Genomic DNA, 10,515 nt, shown 5'->3' on the forward strand with positions numbered 1-10,515 from the left:
GTGCTTCACGGTTGTGGATGGTGTTCTTCGGCTGCAAGCGTCCCCCTTTTCCTCCAAACCTAACGATGGTCATTATGGCCAAACAGTTCTATTTTGTTTCATCAGACCAGATTACATTCTCCCAAAAAGTACGATCTGTGTCCCCATGTGCAGTTGCAACCGTAGTCTGGCTTTTTTATGGCGATTTTTGGAGCAGTGGCTTCTTCCTTGCTGAGTGGCCTTTCAGGTTATGTCGATATAGGACTAGTTTTAATGTGGTTATAGATACTTTTGTACCTGTTTCCTCAGCATCTTCACAAGGTCCTTTGCTGTTGTTCTGGGATTGATTTGCACTTTTCGCACAAGTACATTAATCTCTAGGAGACAGAATGTGTCTCCTTCCTGAGCAGTATGACAGCTGCGTGTCTCGTGGTGTTTATATTTGCGTACTATTGTTTGTACAGATGAACATGGTACCTTCAGGAGTTTGAACATTACTCCCAAGGATGAACCAGACTTGTGGAGGTCTACAGATATTTTTTCTGAGGTCTTGGCTGATTTCTTTTGATTTTCCCATGATGTCAAGCAAAGAGGCACTGAGTTTGAAGGTTGACCTTGAAATGCATCCACAGGTACACCTCCAATTGACTCAAATGATGTCAATTAGCCTATCAGAAGCTTCTAAAGCCATGACATCATTTTCTGGAATTTTCCAAGCTGTTTTAAAGGCACAGTCAACATAGTGTATGTAAACTTCTGACCCACTGGAATTGTGATAGTGAAATAATCTGTCTGTAAACAATTGTTTGAAACATTACTTGTGTCCTGAACAAAGTAGATGTCCTAACCGACTTGCCAAAAGTATAGTTTGTTAACAAGAAATTTGTGGAGTGGTTGAAAAACAACTTTTAATGACTTCAACCTAAGTGTATGTAAACTTCTGACTTCAACTGTATCCTGTAACTCCCAGTAATGTACCCCATAAATCAGTTAATTGGTTAAATCACATTATCCGGTGTAACAATCTGTAGCTAAGAGAACTGGTGATCAGCAGATGGGAGAGATGGTCATGAAATTGCATTATTCCAAAGAAACATACAGTACGTTCAGGAAATACTTGTAAAGCTGTGGAAGGAGTGTTGTCATGATCAACCTGCCATTCAGCTCCGCATGAGTCATCTGCTTGAAATAAGGCATAATGTCTCATCCCTCGAGAGGGATATGGTTCAAGGGATACAGTTCTGCTACAATGACACACGCAGGCAAAGGAATACCGTTTCTGTATCTAGAATCCACTCCAGGAAGAAGCCCAGGCACCACACAGTATTTTCTGTAAGACTAACTAAAACATTTATACAGTTTGAACAACAGTTGAACCATGCCAGCATAGCATCAACATTAGGATTCATGAGTTGAACATGCATACATGTGCACAGGCACAGAGATTTCAACAACATCTAGCCAAATAGAAAGAAATATGGCATAACCATCAACCTTTGCACAGTGACCAAGACTGTACAAATGAGCATAGGTAGGAAGGCAGACCGTATCTACCTACAGCCATGTCTATCAGGCATGCTTATCTTGCATCACACCTATCATTTTATGAGATTGAAATGCACGGTCATAATCATAACCAATGTCAACCCTCAAATAATTTTACATAGCTAGCTAGTAAAATTATTTACAGTTGCTGATGTTACACATTTGCAAACAAGTTACAAATGTGAGGCGTGGCGCATAACAATTTAGCAGGCGCCAGGCTAACTAGCTAACCTACTTCAGTCGTGCTAACTTTTGCTGGTAAACCTAGCTTTAGTTGGCTGGTTGTAACATTGTAGCTTGCTGTTTAGTAGCTAGCCATATCTACGACTAAAAAGAGAAGATGTTTTAAAATCGAGATACAAAAGATCTCCGATTTGTAAAACCTCCTCTATTTTTAGTCATAGATAAGGCTACCGGTAGTTGTTTGCTAGCTATAGCACCTAGGTAGCTAAGTTAGCAAACAAAAATTATTTTATTTCCCCCTACTGTAACACAGTATTATGTTAGCCAGCAATACACAATATTTGTTTCACTAAATTAACCAGATGGCTTGTAGGAAAAATCATTTTCTTAGCGAGGCTCCATCATTGAATTCGTGTTGATGAGAGTAATCACTTGAAGCCATTGCGTCTGGACAGTTCTTTCAGTTTTGCCCAAAGGATTGTTGTTAGTGTTAGTCTCCTTTTCATAAAAGCCTGCTTTGTGGGAGGGACGGGGGCCAGAGTATGAAGCACCGCCCAACACAAAGTGTAGTGTTTCAGAGACTGCGAAATATGCAAGCAGACATTTTTTCCAATGACTCCGCCGATAGGAACATCGCTGAAAGACGTCCAATGGCTCTAAGGACAACCATATTKATACCCACAAAAATGTATAGTATGATCAGTATAACATAGATCCTTCGAAATGCCACAAAGCAGGACTACATACATTTTGATTACCCCCCCATCAATACACCGGAAGCCGTCATAGGGTTTATCATTCCGCACGCGAAGCCCTGACCTGCCTTTCTCCTGGGTAATTATCTCACTGTCCTAGAAATGCCTCAGACATGATGAAAACAAGCCCAGAATCCCCCAGGGTAAAATTCCTCTTCAAGGTGCCACCAACCTCCTGTGCTGGGTGTAGAGCAACAGTTCTCTCACTCTCTGTCTCGCAGCCATTCTGTCAACATGTATTGTAAGTAACCACTCAAATTCATACAAACTGCTACAGACGCAGTCACTGACATATATTCACTTTGTCTTGTCTCATTCTTCAATCTTGTCTGGGATATATATTTTAGTTGACACCTGTTTAATGTATCTGATATACATGAATAAAAATGTATTCACCCTGGACATGATACTTGCATTTACTTTAGACCTTTTGAATCATAAGCTCCACGTGTTGTCTGTGTTTAAGTTACAACATAAGTTAGTGTGAAGTCCTACATGCTATGAAAAAGTTATGTCATCTAACAAAATTAGTTTAAACAACACTTTATTGCATTTGGTCACCCCAAAATGTGGCCTTTTGAAAGCCTTAATAGTTGCATCCTTCCACAGGGAACTGTCTACAGATACTGTAGCTGACAACAGGGTGGCAGGTGCTGCTCTGAGTTCCATAGCCTAGCAGACTCACCTGGGGATAGGGGAATGTATGTTAGTTTTGATAAATGTCTGGGAGACTTTTACAGGGAGGAGAGAGCATGAGTTTTGACATGAATACAGTAAATCCAATCCAACCAGTGGCCCTGGATAATATGCTATGTTGTTACACAGGCAGACTGTCATAGTGAAGTAGTATTATAGTGCATCAAGTATACTATAATGAGTATAGCTTACTTCTCTGTGCTCTGGAGAGATCGCAGGTAGTTGGTCAGAAAGCTTCGGATGTTCATGGACCAGTCTGTTTTAGTAGCACCTGGAGAGACTGAGAGAGGTAGTGTCACGACTCCCACCGAAGGTGGCTCCCCTGCCTGTTCGGGCGGTGCTCGGCGGTCGTCGTCGCCGGTCTACTAGCCGCCACCAATCCCTTTTTCCTTTTCTGTTTGTTTTGTCTTATTAGTAAGCAAAAAACAAAGAAAAACCCTGGAATGAGTAGGTGTGTTCAAACTTCTGACTGGTACTGTACATCTCCTGTTAACAGTTGGTGACATCATTTACATTTGCACCTGTTTCTTATTGTGTTTCCTGATTTTTGTCTATTTAAGCCTGTTAGGCCCGCCTAGGTTTGTGCGGGATTATTTTCTGTTAGTGTGTGGATGTTCTATTTGTATGTTGTTTTCCCGGACGTTTTGGGTCCTGTGTATGGGCCGGTCAGTTGATGCGCCGTGTGTTTTGCCGTGACCGTTTTCCCAGGAAAATAAATAGACATTTATTCGAACCCTCTGCTCTCTGTGCCCGACTCCAACCCACCTTTCCTTAAGGACTATGACAGGTAGTGAATACTAGAAAGAGAGAGCCCTGACCTCCCACTGGCCCATGGCCTCCTCCCTAGTATCATGCAATGTAAAGGAAAACAATTTCATGACTTACTGACACAGAGTGCTCAATGATCCTGCTGGTCAAAAGACTCAACCTGGTATCTGTATTTTGAATTAATGAATGTTTGCCTACTTCACATTCATGTCTGTAAATGCAATAGATCTGATTAAAAGTATACATGCCATTTTGTGATAATAGCTATGACAAATTACATGGCATACATGTGAATTTATACCAAGCTAATATATTATGGCATCTCATCTCACTAACAATTGCTAAGGTGAACAGCAAATTCCACTATTCTGGCTAATCCGTATTGTGGCTAGCTTCACATAGGAGAATGATTCCATTATGACAACATGTTTCTTCTTATTTGACTGTAGGTAGCTAGCTGCTATCTTAGATGCCTGGATTGTTGAGACCTAATTTTGCGGCAGTAACTCAACAGAACTACCAGCATTACGACCAGGAATACGACTTTCCTGGAGCAGATCCTTTGTTCACGCTCCACAGAGCAATTGAAGTTATTCCAGAGGCTGAACCCAAATTATCGCCGGCGGAAGAGAGGTATTTGAGGCGGCCTGCTGGTTCGACATAGGAGGCGTGCACACCACCCACCACTTCCGAGTTTATTACTTGCTAATGTTCATTCTTTKGATACGAAGTTGATGAGCTTAGAGCAAGGATTTMTTTCCAGAGAGGCATCGGGGCCTGTAACATACTTTGTTTCACAGAAACATGGGTCTCTTGGGATACTCTGTCGGAGTCTGTAAAGCCAGCAGGATTCTCAGTACATCGCGCAAAYAGGAATACATTTCTCTCCGGGATGCAGAAGGGCGGAGGGGTATGTTTCATGATTAACAACTCATGGTGTAATTCTAGGAACATACAGGTCAAGTCCTGTTGTTGACCTGACCTTGAATACCTCACAATCAAATGCCGATCATATTATCTCCAAAGAGAATTCTCCTCCGTCATTACCACGGCCGTTTACATCCCCACTCAAGCCGATACCACATCAGCTTTCTGAGAACTTCTCTGGACTTTAAGCAAACTGGAAACCACATATCCTGAGGCTGCATTTATTGTAGGTTGGGGTTTTTAACAAAGTAAATTTGAGGACAAGGCTGCCGAAGTTCTATCAACATATTGACTGTACTACTCGCGCTGCTAAGAATAGACCATTGCTATTCAAACTTCCGAAATGCTTAGAAGGCCCTCCCCCACCCTCCTTTAGGCAAATCTGACCACGACTCCATTTTGCTCTTCCCTTCCTACAGGCAGAAACTCATACAGGAAGTACCCGTGCTAAGAACTATTCAATGCTGGTCTGACCAATCGGAATCCACGCTTCAGGATTGTTTTGATCACGTGGACTGGGATATGTCCTGGGTAGCTTGTGAAAATAATCTAGACGCATACACGGATACGGTGACTGAGTTTATAAGGAAGTGTATAGGAGATATAGTACCCACTGTGACTATTAAAACCTAGCCTAACCATAAACCGTGGATAGATGGTAGCATTCGCACAAAACTGAACCACCGCATTTAACCATGGCAAGGTGACTGGGAATATGGCAGAATATAAACAGTGTAGTTATTCACTCCGGCAGGCAATCAAACAAGCTAAGCGTCAGTGTAGAGAAAAAGTGGAGTCGCAATTCAACGGCTCAGACACGAGACGTATGTGGTAGGGACCACAGACAATCACAACAAAAGGAAAACCCGCCACGTCGCCGAGACCGACATCTAAACACATTCTTTGCACGCTTTTAGGATAACACAGTGCCACCAACGCGGACCGCTACCAAGGACTGTTGGCTCTCCTTCTCCATGGCCGGCGTGAGTAAAACATTTAAAGTTGTTAACCCTCGCAAGGCTGCCGGCCCAGACAGCATACCTAGCCGCGTCCTCAGAGCATGCACAGACCAGCTGGCTGGTGTGTTTATGGGCAATCTCTCCCTATCCCAGTCTGCTGTCCCCACATGCTTCAAGATGGCCACCATTGTTCCTGTACCCAAGAAGGCAAAGGTAACTGAACTTAATGACTATCGCCCTGTAGCCCTCACCTCTGTCATCATGAAGTGCTTTGAGAGACTAGTCAAGGATCATATCACCTCTACCTTACCTGCCACCCTAGACCCATTTCAATTTGCTTACCGTCCCAATAGATCCACAGACGATGCAATAGCCATCACGCTACACACTGCCCTATCCCATCTGGACAAGAGGAATACCTATGTAAGAATTCTGTTTATTGACTATAGCTCAGCATTYAACACCATAGTACCCTCCAAGCTCATCATTAAGCTCGAGGCCCTGGGTCTGAACCCCGCCCTGTGCAACTGGGTCCTGGACTTTCTGACGGGTCGCCCCCRGGTGGTGAAGGTAGGAAACATCACCTCCACTCCGCTGATCCTCAACTCTAGGGCCCCACAAGGGTGCGTGCTCAGCCCCCTCCTGTACTCCCTGTTCACCCATGACTGCGTGGCCATGCACGCCTCCAACTCAATCATCAAGTTTGCAGACAACACAACAGTAGTAGGCTTTACCAACGATGACGAGACAGCCTACATTGAGGGGGTGAGGGCTCTGGAAGTGTGGTGCCTGAAAAACAACCTCTCAATCAACGTCAACAAATCAAAGGAGATGATCGTGGATATCAGGAAACAGCAGAGGGTGCACCCCCCTATCTACATCAACGGGGCTGCAGTGGAGGTGGAAAGCTTCAAGTTCCTTGGCGTACACATCACTGACAAACTGAAATGGACCACCCACACAGACAGTGTGGTGAAGAAGGCGCAACAGAACCTCTTCAACCTCAGGAGGCTAAAGAAATTTGGCTTGTCATCTAAAACCCTCACAAATTTTTACAGATGCACAATTGAAATGATACTGTCGGGCTGTATCACCGCCTGGTACGGCAACTGCACTGCCCGCAACCGCAAGGCTCTCCAGAAGGTGGTGCGGTCTGCCCAACACATTTCCGGGGGACAAACTACCCACCCTCCAGAGACACCTACAGCACCCGATGTTACAAGAAGGCCAAAAAGATCATCAAGGACATCAACCACCCGAGCCACTCCCTGTTCACCCCACTATCATCCAGAAGGTGAGGTCAGTAAAGATGCATCAAASCTGGGACCGAGAGGCTGAAAAATGGCTTCTTTCTCAAGGCCATCAGACTGTTATTAAASCACTAGCACATTAGAGGCTGCTGCCTATAGGCATAGACTAGAAATCACTGGCCACTTTAAGGAATGGAACACTAGTCACTTTAATGTTTACATATCTGGCATTACTCATCTCATATGTATCTGTTGTATTCTATTCTATACTATTATACGGTATCTTAGTCACTTAATAATGTTTACATATCTTGCATTATTCATCTCATATGTTTATACTGTATTCTATACAGTTCTACGGTATCTTAGTCACTTAAAATAATGTTTACATATCTGACATTACTCATCTCATATGTAAACAAAAAAAGAAACGTCCCTTTTTCAGGACCCTGTCTTTCAAAGATAATTCGTAAAAATCCAAATAACTCCATAGATCTTCATTGTAAAGGCTTTTAACCCTGTTTCCCATACTTGTTCAATGAACCATGAACAATTAATGAACATGCACCTGTGGAATGGTCGTTAAGACACTAACAGCTTACAGACGGTAGGCAATTAAGGTCACAGTTATGAAAACTTAGGACACTAAACAGACTTTTCTACTGACTCTGAAAAAGACCAAAAGAAAGATGCCCAGGGTACCTGCTCATCTGCGTGAACGTGCCTTAGGCATGCTGCAAGGAGGCATGAGGACTGCAGATGTGGCCAGGGCAATAAATTGCAATGTCCGTACAGTGAGACACCTAAGACAGCGCTACAGGGAGACAGGATGGGCAGCTGATCGTCCTCACAGTGCCAGACCACGTGTAACAACACCTGCGCAGGATCGGTACATCCGAACATCACACCTGCGGGACAGGTACAGGATGACAATAACAACTGCCCGAGTTACACCAGGAACGCACAATCCCTCCATCAGTGTTCAGACTGTCCGCAATAGGCTGAGAGAAGCTGGACTGAGTGCTTGTAGGCCTGTTGTAAGGCAGGTCATCACCAGACATTACCGGCAACAACGCAGCCTTCGGGCACAAACCCACCGTTGCTGGACCAGACAGGACTGGCAAAAAGTGCTCTTCACTGACGAGCCGCGGTTTTGTCTCATCAGGGGTGATGGTCAGATTCTCATTTATCGTCGAAGGAATGAGCGTTACACCGAGGCCTGTACTCTGGAGCGGGATCGATTTGGAGGTGGAGTGTGATTGTGCGTGATTTCCTGCAAGACAGGAATGCCAGTGTTCTGCCATGGCCAGCAAAGAGCCCGGATATCAATCCCATTGAGCACGTATGGGACCTGTTGGMTCGGAGGGTGAGGGCTAGGGCCATTCCCCCCAGAAATGTCCGGGAACTTGCAGGTGCCTTGGTGGAAGAGTGGGGTAACATCTCACAGCGAGAACTGGCAAATCGCCTCCCAGGTGGCGCAGTGGTCTAAGGCATTGCATCGCAGTGCTAGCTGTGCCACCAGAGATTCTGGGTTCGAGCTAGGCTCTGTCGCAGCCGGCCGCGACCGGGAGGTCCATGKGGCGACGCACAATTGGTCCAGCGTCGTCMGGGTTAGGGAGGGTTTGGCCGACAGGGATATCCTTGTCTCATCGCGCACTAGCGACTCCTGTGGCGGGCCGGGCGCAGTGTACGCTGACCAGGTCGCCAGGTGTACGGTGTTTCCTCCRACACATTGGTGTGGCTGGCTTCCGGGTTGGATGTGCATTGTGTCAAGTAGCAGTGCGGCTAGGTTGTGTTGTGTTTTGGAAGACGCATGGATCTCGACCTTCGCCTCTCCCGAGTCCGTACGGGCATTGCAGCGATGAGACAAGACTGTAACTACTACCAATTGGATGCCACGAAATTGGGGAGAAAAAAGGATCTTGTTATGTTCATACAAATATTTACACGTTAAGTTTGCTAAAAATAACAGTGACAGTGTGAGGACGTTTCTTTTTTTTTCTCAGTTTACAATCAGAGTTACTTTTACCATACCACAATCAAAACATTTCCCAGAACTTGCTGTAGTTATTTTGCAACTTTGATTTGAACAGTCTTAGTTTTTGGTTCTTTATAAGTCCAGTATGAGTAGAGGTGAGAGGTCACTTGGTTGGGTCAACAGGAAGTATTATTAAAGAGATGCTTTACATTGAAATACAGATAGAGATGTAAAAGTCCCAGAGTTAATGATCCAAGGTCAAGGTTTTGTATTTCACCACCTGATGTTAGAATTCAAAAGACACCAGGCTTAAATCATGCCATCTCTTTCTCTCTCTATCCATCTCTCTCTATTCTGCAGGTATGTTTTGATGTGAGAGAGGATGTCAACCTCCAGTCCCGTCATTGCCACCTCACCCACTCTTAAGATAACCTTCCGGCCAACTGGGCAGTGGCGACCGGTCATTCAGGGCAGGTGGGGCTCTTTAAAAATAAATAATAATAATAATGTAAAAGTATATTATATATATTTTTTGCCTGTTTTGCATGTTATTTTGGCATTAATACGTGTCATATCAGTTTGCAAATATTGTAAAAAAAAAAATAATCATTGCGTTAATAAAGATGCATACAAACATGGTCTCTTTTTTGCTTTCTTGAGTAATGCAGCTCCAAAATGCAGGTGTTTGAGCCTAGCTCAGGGCTTTCTGTGGTGGTGGGGCAGCCAGCGGAAAATACGGAGTGTAGGGGTTGGTAATGTTCTCTAGTTGCGCAGTGATTGGCTCAGTGTTCTGTCGCTCACTGGGACACTACATAACTGCAAAATCTACRGGGAGAGCTCAAAAATTCAAGCTGCCATAGAGTTAGGGTGCTGCCATAGAGTTACATTAGAAGTAACAATCCAAGAAGGCTCAAGGTCATTGGTCACAGATAAAATGACGTCAAATCACGTTATGTCTACCGTAGCTTTGATATTAGCTAGCAAGATAGCAGGCATCATCATGAATCAACTTGACAATCTACTGGCAAATCCTTTTCAATCTTTGTCATATGAAGTGAAATTATGATGAGAAATTGGACATAAACATTACACAACAAATTGGAAATCGCAAATTCAACAATGAGTGGTTTGGAAGGAATCAGTGGCTAAATGCAAGCATTGCAAAGCAATCACTAGCGTGCTATTCAGAGGAGTGGGTGTATGGTCCAAGTCCGTGTTTAAGGGTCTCCTAATGTTAGCTATTCAGATAGCTTGCTAAATAGCGATTTCCATGAATTAACTTCATGACTAAAAATTATGCATAATCGTTGGTCTCTACATTAACTAACATAATCCTCTCAACTGTAAAAAAATAAAATAATCATTCATTATGATGCTATAATAACTTACATCCTACTACTTGTAATTAATTGACTTGATTCTTTTCATTGTTATTATTGATTAATGTACTGCATTGTAGAAGGAGCAAGCACAAG

The sequence above is a fragment of the Salvelinus sp. IW2-2015 genome, linkage group LG4q.1:29, assembly GCF_002910315.2.
Source record: "Salvelinus sp. IW2-2015 linkage group LG4q.1:29, ASM291031v2, whole genome shotgun sequence".
Taxonomy (NCBI): Eukaryota; Metazoa; Chordata; class Actinopteri; order Salmoniformes; family Salmonidae; genus Salvelinus; species Salvelinus sp. IW2-2015.